Source organism: Ranitomeya variabilis, chromosome 5 (genome assembly GCF_051348905.1).
Source record: "Ranitomeya variabilis isolate aRanVar5 chromosome 5, aRanVar5.hap1, whole genome shotgun sequence".
Taxonomy (NCBI): domain Eukaryota; kingdom Metazoa; phylum Chordata; class Amphibia; order Anura; family Dendrobatidae; genus Ranitomeya; species Ranitomeya variabilis.
In genome coordinates, this window is record NC_135236.1 from 258441034 (window position 1) to 258458662 (window position 17629).

Sequence of the window (17629 nt, forward strand, 5' to 3'; positions counted from 1 at the left end):
GCCCTTAATCTGGTTGACTGGGACAATGTCCTCAGAAATAAGAATACAGATAATAAATGGGAAATGTTTAAGAAAATCCAAAATAGGCACTGTAAGCGGTTTATACCGTGTGGGAATAAAAGGGACAAGAAATAGGGGTTCTATGATGTTTTGCCCCCAGCAGTTCGCCCCCAGCAGTTTGCCGCCAGCAGCTCACCCCCAGCAGTTCGCCCCTGGGTACATCCCCAGCCATTGGCCCCCAGGATGTTTCGCGCCCGCACATTTCGCCCCCAGCAGTTCGCCCCCAGCAGTTCGCCCCCCAGCAGTTCGCCCCCCAGCAGTTCGCCCCCCGGTACATTTCACCCCCGCACATTTCGTCCCCAGCATGTTTCGTCCCCGCACATTTCACCCCAGCACATTTCACCCCCAGCAGTTCACCCCTGGGTACATTTCGCCCCCGCACATTTCATCCCCCGCATTTGGCCCCTGGATGTTTCACGCTCGGCAGTTCACCCCTGGATGTTTCGCCCCGGCAGTTCGCCCCAGGTGTTTGCACCCTTGTGGTTCATGAATTCCCGTCCGTCATCAATGTTTCCCCAGCATTTGGCCATCGGTTGTTTGCACCCTTGTGGTTCATGAATTCCTGTCCATCATCAATATTTTGCCCCCAGCAGTTCGCCCCCAGCAGTTCACCCCCAGATGTTTGTACCCTTGTGGTTCATGAATTCCTTTCCGTCATCAATGTTTCACCCCCAGAAGTTTGCTCCCAGCAGTTTGCCCCCCGGTTGTTTGTACCCTTGTGGTTCATGAATTCCCGTCCGTCATCAATGTTTTGCCCCCGGCAGTTCGACCCCAGATGTTTGTACGCTTGTGGTTCATGAATTCCTGTCCGTCCTCAATGTTTCGCCCCCGGCAGTTCACCCCAAGACGTTTGTACTCTTGTGGTTCATGAATTCCCATCTGTCATCAATGTTTCGCCCCCAGCAGTTTGCCCACAGCAGTTCGCCACCTGATGTTTCACCCCCGAATGTTTCTCCTACAGCATTCTGTCCCTGGATGTGTCGCCATCTGATGTTTCGCACCTAACATTTTGACCCCAGGTGTTTCACCCTCAACTTTTGGGGTCAACATGCAGGGATCAAAATATCTAGGGCTGAACATACCAGGGGGTAAAATATACAGGACCCCAATTGCTGGGGATTCCTGTGGCTGCCTTTTCAGCAGCTCACCCAGTGTCTCTTCTGGCTGGCCTTAAAGGAGTAGTATCACCCTAGAACAAAAAAAAATGGACATGCTTACCTGTCGCAGCTGCAGCTCCTTGGGTCACGGAGTGCAGTCTAGCAGTTCCCAGTGATGTCTTCTCCTGCTTCTGGCTGTCTTTTCATCTTCCCTGGATCACTGATCCATTAAGCATGATGAATGCCACAGCAGTGAGGCCGAATGTCTCCAGGCCGCTCAATGACATGATGTCACTCCTGCCCCATTCATCAGTCAATCCAGGGGGCAGAATGCCTCTCCTGTCACCAAGGAATTGCATATATAGATCAATAGTTGGCTGTTTGTAAGTAAAGCGCTGGCAGTAGTCCCAGGAAGGGGAAGGTAGACAGCCGAGTCCCCGCAGCTCCATCCAGGCACCCCCAATAGAGGATATAATAACAGGTTATAGAAGAAAAAGCCAGTCCTAGGAGCGCAGAAAAAAAGGACTCTGATACCAGGTTGAGTTGAGCCACAACGCATTTCAACGGCATACACCATCTTCTTCAGGTGGACCACCTGAAGAAGACCATGTATGCCATTGACTCCTCCCTGAGGAAGGAGTCTGCTGACTCTGAAACGCGTCAGATGAACTTTGGTCTATGGTGCGGTCTGTACTTACTTTGTAGCTGATCACGTGAGGCTTCACGTGCTTGTGACGTCACGCGAGGTCCTGCAGCTTGACTGCACCTCGCCGGCAAGCTGTTACTGGAAGCGCGCATCACTGTTCAGTAAGCGGGTGATTTTTTATAATAGAATAGGGGTGCCTGTCACCGGCCGGAACAGATTTACACCTCATTACCTATATTTTTGAAGTCCTGCGGATTCATTCAAGCAAACTGTGGACATTTTTATATAACCACTTGAAGACGACAAGGACCTTTGACAACGCTCCATGTAAATCGCATTACCACACTAAGGAAAGGTAAAAGTGTGTGCAAGGGACATTACAAGGTACCTCTTGGTATAAACCTGTGTGTTATTTTGAATTATTGTTGTTATTATTTGGAAACCTAGGGGGAACTTCTAACGTACCCGCAGCGCAAATATTTTCATATATAGATTATATACTCTGGCGTTTTTGCCTAATATTGGACTATTTGGTAGTTGGGTCCTAATATTTGCTGCAGCAGGTCTAATCCATATATATTACGCAGCGCCCTTAATTTTTGTTTACATCTGAGATATTGGCTTTGCTGAACTAAAGTGGTGGTTAACCAGCTTCTACAGAACCTCTTTATCAGGTCTTGAGATGGGGGGTTTTGGGATTAGCCCTCACAGAACACTCTGCCATTATACAAAAGAATGGAGCAGCAGATAAAAGTGGTATTCTCACTTCAGGATCCGTTTTTCTATAGATACCCATTCCTCAGATTAGGCCAAGAATAGGGTCCAGTTGTATTCTGCATTGAACCAGCTGTTTATCAGCAACTTTCAGCACCAACGACAATGACAAGTGACTGGAGTCTGCAGCTATAGCTCTCCATGATTTCAGTGAGATCCAGGGAAGATGTGACAGTGCCTGGCAAAGAGCTGATCCACCGTGCCATGCCTTATGCAGAGGCATGCACTGCTCTGTGCAGAGAAATGCATGTTCTGGACGGGACTCGGTTGTGTGCATCCGGTCTTTTAGCAACAAATGGCCCTTTGGGGACAACCATTAAATTGGTGTGGCCCTTGGTGAATATGAGTTTGACACCCCTGATCTAAGACAAGTGACCATCATTTTACTGTCATGTACTAGTGGTGTTACACTTAATGGCTTCTTTTTGTCATCTATTACATATCATACTGTATCTATTGATAAGCAAACCCAATCTGGAAAGTTCAGGGTTTGTGTCGAACATTGCCTGCTCGGGTTCAACCACACCAACCCCAAACAGGCAATGTTCGGAGTTTGCTCATCAGAAAATAAAAATTACTTCTCTCCCTTTTGCTGAGGTCCCGACCTGTGTTGAGAGTCTTCTTGACCAAGGGAATCCCTAGCTAGGAATCCTGAAAGGGATTCCCTCAGGTCGGATAACCTATTCACACAATGTAGAAGTGCATGGAAGAGGACTGAAGAGGACCCTCCGCGTCTGCCGGTACCTCAGCAAAGGGGTAAGTAGCAATATATATTTTCTTTTTACTATCTGGTTAGTGATGAGGATGTGGTGGACAGATCCTCCACTCCTCTGAGTCTCCATACCCATTGAGTTCAATGGAGATGATAGTTTGGGGTGCTGAATCTGGCAGGTTCACTTCTCACTAATCATATTTTGGGTCTAAGATGTATAAATATGATCAAGTTACAGTTTTTTTTTTTTTTACAAAACTGAGTTTTCTAGATAAGTAACTTTATAGACAGAAAAATATTAACAATTGGTCAAACCAACCAACATTGCAGAACAATATATTTAAAGCGTAACTCTAAAAAAAAGCCCCAAAACTTTTGATTTGTTATAGTACCTGGGTCACTGATCTTTTCCAATGGAGAACCCCTTCCAGCAGCTTTAGTTTATTTTTTAAAATATAATATTTAGTAAATTTTATTTCGTTTTGTGTGAAAAGTCACATCCAAGTTACAGCAGCAGGCTCTATGTGCTGCAGGATTTCAGTGGTTACTAAGGAAGTCAGGCCCCCATGGTAGCAGAAATTGTGGGCGGACTCAGGCTTCCTGTGATACATTCAGGGCTACTAGATCACATCCCTCTGGAAAGTTCCCCTTCCCCCTCCCCTCATGTGCTAGATCCTGGACAAGAGGAGGGCTTCCCCCCTGTGTAAAGCCAGTAAAGGACTGAGCACATGGGGAGTTGGGGAGCTTTGCAGTGGGCTGTGAACCAGCAGCCCTGTATACATCATAGGGAGCACGTTGATGCCTCTTTCAGACTTGCTGTTTTCCTGGCGATTACCGCTGAGGTTTAAAACCGCGGCGGTAATCGCCAGGAAGATAGATTTTAAAATGGAAAACCGTGCGGCTTTTGCTGCACAGTTTTCCCGCTATTTGAGCCCATTGACTTGCATTGGGCAAATCGAGTGCTATGTAGTGGTTTTGCTGGCAACTACCGCCGCGGTTTTAAACTGCTGCGATAATCGCCAGCAAAACTGCTACTCTGAAAGAGGCCTGACAGTTGCACGTCCCATATAGCCATGCCCCCTAGAGTCCATCCACCAGTTCTGCTACAAATGCGAAACAACCTCCTTATTAGCCACTGAAATCCTGCATCACATGGAGCCTGCTGCTGGAACTTGGATGAGACTTTTCACACAGAAGTGAAGTTGCTGGAAGGGGTTCTCTATTGGAAAAGAAGATTATTGCCACAGGTACTATAACATAGCAAAACTTGTTTTTTTTTAGAGTTACGCTTTAACTGTATAAATTAAAACTGTTAAACAAGAAACATAAATGAGAGGGGGAAGGGTTAGAGAAAAAGAGGAAAGAAAAGAAAAATTGCAGGTGTTAATGTTTGAATTATTTTACAGCTAAATATATGACCATCAACTAAAATTCAAAGCTGTAGGCGATGCCTCTCAGATAATCTATCAAGCTTCTATTGCTGAAAACGAGCAAATTCATGTTCACCTTGAGTCCTTCATTTTGAACTTTACGCCAAACTGACTGTGATAGGTGGAAGAAGGAACCGGTCTTCTTGAGGTTGAGGAATTAATTCTCAAATGCCTGGATTGCAGCTAGTTCAAAATCCAACATCAGGTTGTGTGGCTGCAGTCCAGGTTGCATGTTCTTCAGCTCTTGTAGCAATCTCTGGTATGTTGAACGGCTCTTGTCCGTCAGTAAGGTGTACACTACAGGAACAACAAGGCCGCTGTGGACTACATGATTTGTATTAAGTTGCTTGAACAGGGATAGTGTAGAGGAAAAAATGCCATCAGCAAACCACTCTTTACTTTGGGCCAGTAGATGGAGATTGTACTGCAGTGCGCAGGCGCCGGGCCTCTCTGACCTTTCCAGGCGCCTGTGCACTGCAGTACTTTGCTCTGCCCTCAACGAAAAAGTATGCCTGCGCCGGAGCCGCAACGTGAAGACAAGAAGAGCATGTCATCGTAAGAAAATGGGAGGCACCGGACCGGACACCCATCGGGCCAGAACAGAACTGGGACCGCCTCTGGGTGAGTATAATCTAACCTCTTTTTCTCATCTTTCAGGATACATCGGGGGCTTATCTACAGCATTACAGAATGCTGTAGATAAGCCCCTGATGCTGGTGGCCACAGCTTATAGGTGAAAAATTGTGTGACAGGTTCCCTTTAAGGTCCATTCACATACACGAAGTAGTTGCAGCAGACAATCTGCAGCTAATTTAAAGCAGAAAAATTCTACACTAAAATTAACATCTAGTGATGCGGGTTTGATGCGACAACCTTGTCCTCTGGCTGTGATTGACAATGGCTGGATACCTGCAAATCATGGTTGGTGGACAAGGTTACCACTCTGCTTATGAACATGGCAGACCACTGTATCTTAAAGGCAGGACTTCTACTTTGAAGCTGAGCAGAGAATTAATCTGCAACTAAACAAGTGAGGCATAGTGGGAATCAGTAGGTCTCATCCTACATTATACTATCCTCCAAGTTTCCCTTTAAGGCAAAAAAATCACATAGTATTCTATATCAGCACTTTGTAATATATAATTTTTCACATTTGTGCAACATAAACTTTGCAATAATTCTGCATAATGGAAATGTTAAATGCTTACCAGAGTCATACAGAAGGAACTGCTGCTGAATGACATCAATATTGATCCCCTGGAACTCCTGGGGAATAACATGTTGATCAAGGGTTTGGGGCAACCTTAGAATATTGCCAAGTTGCCTTGATAATCGTATTGTTCTCTTCAAAGCTGTTTTCTTTGGGAGACGTGCTACAACATTAGAATGGGCTCCTGAAATGACTTCTGTGAGAATCTGTTGTGGTGTCTCCTGTGTTGTCCTTGCCCTGGTGACCGCCTCATTGACAAGTCGGATTGCTTCAAGTCTTGCTGCTTGTGCTGCGTGGTTGTGGGGATTGGTTACTTTCACCGCTTCATTGGTCCAAACACGTCCCTTGCAAGTCAACCGTTTTTCACACACCCAGATGGATTGGACATCGTCAGCAGTTCGTTTGGAAAATACGTAAATGTGATTCTTGTAGACCAACTTCTTCCCACGTTTTGATAGAACTGAATTAATACTTGTAGAAAGTGAATTGCTGTGGAAGCTGACTGATTTTTTGTGCTAGTACACTTCTCTCTTTGTAGAGATTTTAGACACTGCTATATTTTGATGTAAAGATGGAATAAGAGCTAGTCTAAAGTAACTTGCAGGAGGAAACCTGACATGAAAATTGTTACATCTGCAACAAAACTTGCAAACAAGCAGGTCAGTGCTGGGTCAGGTAAAAGTTCACAAAATGTTTTGATTTTAGAGTGGTTTACATTCCCCACCTAAATCAGGCCTCATTCACACTACATTTTTTAATCCGTTTATTTTTTTGTGGTAACACAAAAACGTTTTAGAAAAGTTTTGGAAAATGTCTTGCTAAATTTGTGGGCAAAATGCTCTGACACTATAATGCAATCAGTTGTGAGGTTAACAGATGGTAACAGTTGATTTAACATGTCACAAAAGTGCAGCACTCTGTACAGTACTTTTGTGGCATGTGGATTGATGACGGACGCAAATTCATGAACCACAAGGACAAACTAGCAAAACATCTAAACACAAAATTCTGGGGACAAAACAGGGTACAAACATCCGGGGGGCGAACTGCTGGGGGGCGAAACATTGATGACGGACGGGAATTCATGAACCACAAGGGTACAAACATCCAGGGGCGAACTGCCGGGGGTGAACTGCTGGGAGCAAAACATTGATGACGGACAGGAATTCATGAACCACAAGGGTACAAACATCTGGGGGCGAATTGCTGGGGGTGAAACATTGATGAGGACGGGAATTCATGCATCACAAGGATACAAATATCCGGGGTCGAACTGCCGGAGGCAAACTGCTGGGGGCGAAACATTGATGATGGACAGGAATTCAAGAACCACAAGGGTACAAACATCTGGGGGCGAACTGCCGGGGGCAAATTGCTGGGGACAAAACATTGATGATGGACAGGAATTCATGAACCACAAGGGTACAAACATATGGGGGCGAACTACCGGGGGCAAACTGCTGGGGGCAAAACATTGATGACGGACGGGAATTCATGAATCACAAGGGTGCAAACATCCGGGGGTGTTCTGCTGGGGGCGAAACATTGATGACGGACAGGAATTCATGAACCGCAATTGTACAAACATCCGGGGGCGAACTGCCGGGGGCAAACTACTGGGGGCGAAACATTGATGACGGATGGGAATTCATGAATCACAAGGGTACAAACATCCGGGGGCGAAACATCCGGGGGTCAAATGCTGGGGACGAAATGTGCGGATGCGAAATGTACCCAGGGGCGAACTGCTGGGGGCGAACTACTGGGGGCGAAATGTGCGGGGGTGAAATGTGCGGGTGCAAAACATCCTGGGGACCAAATGCTGGGGACGAAATGTGCGGGGGCAAAATGTACCTGGGGGCAAACTGCTGGGGGCGAAACATCCAAATCCCGAAATAAGAAACCCAAGGTGGCTAAACAAAGAAGTAAGAGGGGCAATTAACAGTAAAAGAAAGCATTTAAACTACTAAAGCAGGATGGCACTGTTGAAGCTCTAAAAACTATAGGGAGAAAAATACTTTATCTAAAAACTAATTATAGCTGCCAAAAAGGAAACAGAGAAGCACATCGCTAAGGAGAGTAAAACTAAACCCAAACTGTTCTTCAACTACATCAATAGTAAAAGAATCATAAGTGAAAGTGTAGGCCCCTTAAGAAATTGATAGGAAAGAATGGTTGTAGATGACAAGGAAAAAGCTAATATATTAAACACCTTCTTCTCCACGGTATTCACAGTGGAAAATGAAATGCTAGGTGAAATGCTGAGAGACAAAGAAAACCCTATATTAAGGGTCACCAATCTAACCCAAGAAGAAGTGCGAAACCGGCTAAATAAAATTATAATAGATAATCTTATAATAGATAATTAAAAGTGAACCTGAAAATTATAGGCTAGTAAGTCTAACCTCTATTTTAGGTAAAATATTTGAAGGGTTTCTGAGGGATGTTATTCTGGATTATCTCAATGAGAATACCGTATATACTCGAGTATAAGCCAACCGAGTATAAGCAGAGATCCCCAATTTTGCCAGAAAAAACTGGGAAAATGTATTGACTCGAGTATAAGCCTAGGGTGGGAAATGCAGCAGCTACTGGTAAATTTCAAAAATAAAAATAGATAACAATAAAAGTAAAATTGATTGAGACATCAGCAGGTTAAGTATTTTTGAATATCCATGTTGAATCAGGAGCCCCATATAATGCTCCATACAGTTCATGATGGGCCCCATAAGATGCTCCATACAAAATATGCCCCATATAATGCTGCACAAAAGGTTAATGATGGCCCCATAAGATGCTCCATAGATTATGCCCCATATGCTGCTGCACAAAGGTTGATGGCCCCATAAGATGCTCCATAGATTATGCCCCATATAATGCTGCACAATGGTTGATGACTCCATAAGATGCTCCATAGCATATTATGCCCCATATTCTGCTGCTGCTGCAATGAAAAAAAAATGACATACTCACCTCTCATCGCTTAGGCACCTGGCACTTGCGATATTCTCCTGTCCCGCTGCAGAGATGCACGCCACTGTGTTTTCCGTCTCTCCGCAGTGACTGCTCAGGCAGAGTACGCGCACTATCCATGTCATCACGCCCTCTGACCTGAACGTCACAGCCAGAGGACGCGGAAGACAGAGTCTGGCGGTGGAACGGGGAGAGGTGAATATCGCAATGCTCACCCTCCCCCCATCAAACTCACCCTCCCGGTGCAGTCCCTGCTTCTCCATCATCCCCGGCAGCTTGTTCCTGTGTTCAGCGGTCACTGGTACCACTCAGTAAAGTAATGAATATGCGCTCCGCCCCTATGGGAGTGGAGTTGCTTCCATATTCATTACATTAATGAGCAGTACCATGTGGCCGCTGAACACAGGAAGAGCTGCCAGCGCCTGGAGACCATCGCATCAGAGAAGCAGGGACCACGCTGGGAGCAGGTGAGTATGATGTGACAGCCGCTGCTCCCCCTCCGACCCCCTGGGAATGACTGGAGTATAAGCAGAGAGGGGCACTTTCAGCCTGAAAAAATGGGCTGAAAATCTCAGCTTATACTCGAGTATATACGATAACTGTTTAACGCCATATCAGCATCGGTTTATGAGGAATCGCTCCTGTCAAACCAATCTAATCAGTTTTTATGAAGAGGTAAGCTATAGACTGGACCAAGGTGAGTCATTGGATGTGGTACATCTTGATTTTTCCAAAGTGTTTGATACTGTGCCACACAAGAGGTTGGTACACAAAATGAGAATGCTGGGTCTGGGAGAAAAAGTGTGTAAATGGGTAAGTAACTGGCTTAGTGATAGAAAGCAGAGGGTGGTCATAAATGGTATATTCTGACCAGCGGGGTACCGTAGAGGTCGGTGTTGGGACCTATTCTCTTCAACATATTAATGTTCTGGTAGAAGGTTTACACAGTAAAATATAAATATTTGCAGATGATCCAAAACGATGTAAAGCAGTCAATACAAAAGAAGATAGTATTCTGCTACAGATGGATCTGGATAAGTTTGGGAACTTGGGCCGAAAGGTGGCAGATGCGGTTTAACAATGATAAATGTAAGGTTATACACAAGGGAAGAAGGAATCAATATCACCATTACACACTGAAAGGGAAACCACTGGGCTAAATCTGACATGGGGAAGGACCTGGGGATCCTAGTTCACGTCACCTGATCCACGTTCAGGATTGCATCAGGATTTTCCATCAGTATTTGTAAGCCAAAACCAGGAGTGGAACAATTAGAGGAAAAGTATAATAGAAACATATGCTCCACTTCTGCATTTATCACCCACTCCTGGTTTTGGCTTACAAATACTGACGTAAAATCCTGACCAAATCCTCATGCAATCCTGAACGTGGACACATACCCTAAGGTTATACACATGGGAAGGAGGAATCAATATCACCATTACACACTGAACGGGAAACCACTGGGTAAATCTGACAGAGAAGGACTTGGGGATCCTAGTTAATGATAAACTTACCTGGAGCAGCCAGTGCCAGGCAGCAGCTGCCAAGGCAAACAGCATCATGGGGTGTATTAAAAGAGGTCTGGATACACATGATGAGAGCATTATACTGTTAGACCACACATGGAAGGAATATAGGAAGGATATAATGGAACTAGAGCAAGTACAAAGAAGGGCAACAACATTAAGAAATGGGATGGGGAAACTACAATACAAGGTTTTTCCACCAACATAGAAGAGGATTCATTGCAAGCGATGAGCGAGTACTCGTTGCTCGGGTTTTACCCGAGCACGCTCGGGTGACCTCCGAGTATTTATGACTGCTTTGAGATTTAGTTTTCATCTCGACAGCTGAATGATTTACAGCTAGTAGCCAGGCTGATTACATGTGGGGGTTGCCTGGTTGCTAGGGAATCTCCACATGTAATCAAGCAGGTTAGTAGCTGTAAATCATTCAGCTGCCGGGATGAAAACTAAATCTGAGAGAGCAGTCATAAATACTCGGAGGTCACCCAAGCGTGCTCGGGAAAACCCGAGCAACGAGTACACTCGCTCATCACTATTCGTTACTGTTAGGGCAGTGAGAATCTGGAATTCCTTGCCTTAGGAGGTGGTGATGGCGAACTCAGTCGAGGGGTTCAAGAGAGGCCTGGATGTCTTCCTGTAGAGTAACAATATTGTATCTTACAGTTATTAGGTGATTTAGAAGTACGTAGATATGGGGATTTATTCTGACGGAATATAGGCTGAACTGGATGGACAAATGTCTTTTGTCGGCCTTGCTAACTATGTTACCACCTAAATTTTAATAACATCTGAACAGGCTACTGTAGCCGGCAGACTCTAAGGCCATTATTTGGCCATCAACTGCCATGGCAAACATCAGGATTACATGATCAAGATTTCAGGGTGCCAATTGGGTTAAAGAGTGATCCCCCACACTGTTAACCATCTAGATGCCGTAGTCACTATTGACTGCAGTATTTATGGGGTTAAACGTCTACAGTCAGTGCCAACACTGATTGTGGCTGATACAGCAAGTTGTCAGCTATAGTGTACAGCTGCTAGCTTCAGGATTATCACCCGTATGGGGATATTTGTCTCATATCACACATCAGTAAAAAGACGTTTTGGTGGTCACTAAGGGGTTAAACGTAAATTTCTGTTCATTCTGCACTAAAACAAGTCGAATAGTCTGATCCAGCTGTCATTGCCCCATGCTGGAATAATACTTATTATTACAACCCAGAAGTGCTATATTTGGATGTTCAAAAATCCTATACTGTAGGAGCGGAGGACAGTCCAGACAGATACTGGTTGTCGGGGATTCAATTATTATGGGACTGGGCAATCTATCATTAAGAAGTACGGTACTGTCCAACAGTTGGCTATACTTATCAAAACTGGTAAAGGGATTGTGTAAAACACCTAAAACAACAAACTCAGCAGGAATTCACCCACTCATGTTTCAGCGTGGCTGCTCAGAACCCGATGTTTGGGCTCCAGCTGTGACATCATGTTCATTTGACGTCACTGCAGCAGCCAAAACACTGATACCATAGCAACAGCAGGAAGCTGTAGCTAAATCCAATGGGAAGGGATACCTGCTGAGTTATTTTGGCTATTTCACACAATTTGGGGCCCTCTTTCCTGAAAGTGGACAATTAATAAATGATATTAGTGCTAAAAGTAGGTCTATATTTAACTGCTATGCAGCATTAAACGACTACCAACTGGTGAATATTTACAGATTGGTGGTCAATTAACCCCTTAAGGACCCTGGAATTTTTCATTTTCTAGCTTTCTTTTTTTTCTTCCCATTGCTCCAAGAGCCATAATGTTTTAATTTATCTGTTGACATAGCTGTACGAGGCTTATTTTTGTGGGACGGTTTGTAGGCTTGAAGTACACCTTTTATTTTACCACAAAATGTAGTGGAAAACAGTAAAAAAAAAAAAAAACATGTGCAGGGAAATTGCAAAACAAAACCCCACAGTTCCACAGTTGATTTTTGAATTTTGTTTTTATGGCGTTCACTGTGTGGTAAGATGAGACATGATTCGTCAGGTCAATACAATTATGGCAATACCAAACTTCTCCATCTTTTTATTGTTATAGTGGTGAAAAAAAATGATGAAAATTGTAACAAGAAAAGAAAAAAAAACAACAACTATGTCATCATTTTGAGATTATTTTTTGGGGTCTATGGATCTGTGTGGTAGATTATTTTTTGCTCCATGAACTAATGTTTTTATTGATGCAATTTTGGATTAGATATGATATTTTGAATAGTCTGTATTGCATTTTTTGGGGAGGCAGAGTGCGACAACCAAAATTATGGCAATTTTAGCATTTTTTTCTGCTTGTTAATGGCAATTTTAGCATTTTTGTTTGTGTTTTCCAAGGTTTAGTGTATAGTTTAAATAATTTTATATTTGGTTTTAGGGGAGGATAAACAGGGTGATGTGGACTTTGATATATTATATATTTTTTTACTATATATTTTAGTTCTTTAGGGGACTAAAACCTGCGATTGTCAATTGCTTACATTATAAACTGCATTTCCATGGTATTGCAGTATATAGTGAACTCTCAGTCCACAAATGTGTGGTTGTAGTGCACTCAATTCATTTGAGAATTCATTTAGCAATAGTGCCACGTTATCAAGAGTCCCATATAGACAAAATCTGAAGGACCGACTCACAGTGAGTGAGTCCTTCAGATTTTAAACGACCCACTATCGCCCTGAACAGAGGCTTAAGATTGGAGGGCTCACATTTGTGTGGAGGATGTAACATGTGCCTATTGATTACTTTGGGTAAAAATGATAATCTTCCAATAAGGCCGGGATCACACACAGCGAGATACGGCCGAGTCTCCCAGGTTAAAACCAAGCTCTGGCACTGGCACTCCACAGCGGAGCGTGCGGCCGCATAGCAATACATGGAGCTGCATGCTCCGCTCTGGAGTGCTGGTGCCAGAGCTTGGTTTTAACCTGCGAGACTCGGCCGTATCTCGCTGTAGTGTGGCTCCGACCTAACTTTGAGACACAAAGCTATTTAAATTGTCGCACTAATAACCATGATTTATGCTTTGATTTGCCCATTTAAAAATTTACATTGGGCAAACTAAGCAAGAGTTTATGAGATGCATCCAACAGCACTTATCTGATATTAAGACAGCAAGGAAAGATTTGACAAAAGGGTTTTCATTCCCAATATATATTCCAGATATTCCTGGCATAGGAAGCTGACCAATAATTCAGACAGTCATGGGAATCATTTCTTTTCCAAATGTTCTACTATTCTTTTGGACATGCTCATAGACTATGATAAAAAAAAGTACGGTATTAGAAAATGTGAAGGTGGAGATCAAGGATAACTAAATAAGTTTACTTTAGCATGATGCTAAAAGGGATATTACACCCTTTCAAGATCGTTTACATACAGCTATTGACCAATTTGAGAGAGATATCAGGCAGAGAAAAAAATAAAAATTTATACATGATAAAAAAAACTATAATTCAAATAAAGCATACAATTGAGCACATCAGGGCAACCCAAGAATTGCCAAAATTGATAAAGGAAAAAATTTGAATACAACCAATACCACTATGGCATGCAAAGTTTCTTCGAGTGATGATTTTTTTATCCTCAGAAATAAGTGAATCAGAAAACAAAAGTACGGGGCAGGAGAAAGAATACCCAATGTAAGAAAAAAAACTAGGAAATTCAGGAATTGGTCTCTGACCTACAAAAGAGACCCGAGACACAGCAAGAGAAAATAATCGACAATCTGGACCAAAATACAGGTAATCATCCTCTCAAATTACACATTGACAAAAACAGAAGAAAAATGGTTATCACGAGGTTTCTTTCTCTCGATTTATTTTTTTCAAGAATGTCTATCTATTCTGTAGGCAATTGGCATCTATATTGTTATACCACCAACCATCTTTAACCTTTACCCCCGAGGGTGTATTGCACGTTAATGACCAAGCCAATTTTTGCAATTCTGACCACTGTCCCTTTATGAGGTAATAACTCTGGATCACTTCAAAGGATCCCACTGATTCTAAATGTTTTTCCGTGACACACTACTTCATGACAGTGGTAAAATTTATTTGATAGGACTTGCGTTTATTTATTTAAAAAAAATGAAATATGGCGAAAATTTTGCAAATTTCACAATTTTTCAACTTTGAATTTTCATGCCCTTAACTCACACACATATGTCACACAAAATACTTAATAATTAACATTTCCCACATGTCTACTTTACATCACCACAAATTTGTAACCAATTTTTTTTTGTTAGGAAGTTATAAGGGTTAAAAGTTGACCATCGATTTCTCATTTTTACAACACCATGTTTTTTTTTAGGGACCACATCACATTTGATGTCACTTTGAAGGGTCTATATGATAGAAGACACCCAAAAGTGACACCATTCTAAAAACTGCACCCCTCAAGGTGCTCAAAACCAAATTCGAAAAGTTTAATAACCATTTAGGTGCTTCGTAGGAATTTTTGGAATGTGGAAAAATAAAATGAACATTTACCCTTTTTTCCCCAAAAATTTACTTCAAACCCCAATTTTTTTATTTTGACAAGGGTAACAAGAAAAAATGGACCCCAAAATTTGTTGTACAATTTCTCCTGAATATGCCGATACCCCATATGAGGGAGAAAACCACTGTTTGTGAGCACAGCAGAGCTCGGAAGGGAAGGAGCACCATTTGACTAATTGAATGCAAAATTTGATGCAACAATTGGCGGACGCTATGTCGCATTTGGAGAGCCTCTGATGTGCCTAAACAGTGAATATCCCCCACGAGTGACATCATTTTGGAAACTAGACCCATCACGGAACTGATCTAGATGTTTGGTGAGCACATTGAACCCTCAGGTGCTTCACAGAAGTTTATGACGTTGAGCTGTAAAAATAAAAAAATAAAAAATCCAATTTTCCCCTCAAATAAGTTTTCAGCACAAAATATTGCATTTTCATAAGGGTAACAGGAGAAATTGCACCATACAATTTGTTGTGCATTTCTCCTGAGTAGTGGAGAAATCCACTGTTTGGCTATGTGCACACGTTGCAGATTTTGATCAATTTCCGCAGCATTTTTGGACACGCGGAATTGCATCATATCCGCAGTGTAGTGCACCAATGATAGTCAATGGGAAATTGAAAATTGGTGTGAACATGCTGCGGAAAAATACGCGCGGATTTGCAGCGTTTTATTTTCTGCAGCATGTCAATTCTTTTTACGGATCTGCTGCGTTTCTACACCCATTGACTACCATTGAGTCAGGGAAATCCGCAGCAAAGCCGCAGATTTAAAAAGATCTGCGGTTTTGCTGCGGAGTTGCGTGTGAGAAATGCTGCAGATCGGGAGGAGGAAGAGTGTGTGGGCGGAGACTTTGTGTGGGTGGAGACTATGTGTGCAGAGAATATGTGCGTGTCTGTGTGCGGGGGTCTGTGTGTATGTCTGCGGGTCTGTATGTAGGCAGGCATCGTTCGATGGGACTACTAGTCCCATCCGGCTATGCCTGCTACAGTGACAGCTAGCCGATGATGGGACAGTAGTAGCCCCATCATCCGGCTACTGTGTTCAAGTGTAAAACCAAAAAAAACACATACACACATATACAGTACATACTCACCAACTCTCCATACAGCTAATCCCCAATGCCCTCGATCACCTGTAAAAAAAAAAAAAAAAAAGAAGAAAAGAAGCCAACAGTATACTCCCTGTTCCAATGTAATCCATTTAATAACGAGTGTCCCATGATGATCTCCCTTGTAGAGCTGTCACATCAGCAGATGTGACCGCTCTCCAGGGGCCTCCGGTGATACAATGATGGCAGGTATCCTCCCGCAGTGGATCACTCCGCCGTCAGAGGTCACTGGAGTTCATGCTGTCACTTGCGGCACCGCTGCGTGGGAAAATTCTCAAGCAGCGGTGCCGTAAAGTGAGAGCATTAACTCCAGTGAACCCTCAGTGATAACACTGCAGGAGCCATTATCTCCTGTCAGTGTGTCACTGGAGGCCCTGTAGAGCGGTCACATCTCCTGATGTGACAGCTCTATAGGGGAGATCACCTTGGGACACTCGTTTTTAAATGGATTACATCGGTCAAGGGAGTATTTGTATTGGTTTATTATTTTTTTTATTTATTTTTTTACAGGTGATTGAGGGCGTCGCAGGAATTAGGAGTACAATAAAGATGGGAAACTCTAAAGTATTTTAATGAACTAAAACACTAAACATTCTGGCTGTGTCTTTATTTAACCCCATAACAACTATAGGATTAGTAATGGATAGGTGTCTTATTCACGCCTTTCCATTACTAAGCTGGGCTTGATGTCGCCTTACAATACAAAGGTCACATCAACCCCCCAACTATTACCCCATATGCCACCGCTACAGGGCAGTTGGAATGGAGAGGCCCGGAGTGTACGGCTACATGCATTTCTATGCAGCTGAACGCTCCGCTCCAAGTGCCGGCGGCTGTGCCGGGTAGTGAGGTGCGAGACTCGTGGGAGTTTCTCACAAGTGTGAACCCGCCCTAACACAGATTTTGTGTATGTGTTTGTGTCTTTATTTAACTCTGTACCATTTTACTATGTTTATTACTAAACATCGGGCTTGGTATTTTCTATCTTTCGATATATCTATTTATCTATCGCTATATCTATTTATCTATTGATCTATCTATGGATAGATCTATAGATACATAGATAGATCGATAGACCGATAGATATATCTATCTATAGCTCTATCTATAGATATATCTAATCTATCGGTGTGTAAACATTATTCTTCAATGGAGTATGTAAAAGAAGAGGTTGGACAAGGAAAATTACATCACAATTCTTTTTTTTGGCTAAATAATAGATCTTTATTTAGCTTACAAAAACGAATACAAATCCACATGAAAAAAAATGCATACAAAACGCGTAAAAACGCATATTTTTACCTGCATTTTCTGCTAAGAGAGGAAGAATCTGCTCAGAAAATTCCACAAGCAAATCCGCAACGTGTGCACATACCCTTTGGGTTCACGGCAGTGCTCGGAAGGGAAGGAGCGTCATTTGACTTTCTGAATGTAAAATTTCCTGGAATCATTAGTGCACGTCATGTCCCATTTGGAGAGCCCCTGATGTGCCTAAACAGTGGAAACCCCCACAAGTGACCCCATTTTGGAAACCAGACCC

The 17629-nt window shown here is 43.1% G+C and overlaps 1 protein-coding gene across 2 annotated transcripts in view; it reads right to left on the reverse strand.

The window, feature by feature from the left end:
• The window catches only part of REC114 (REC114 meiotic recombination protein), a 425181-nt gene that overhangs the window by 366463 nt on the left and 41089 nt on the right, over positions 1-17629 (reverse strand). The gene's annotated exons all lie outside the window — the stretch shown is intronic.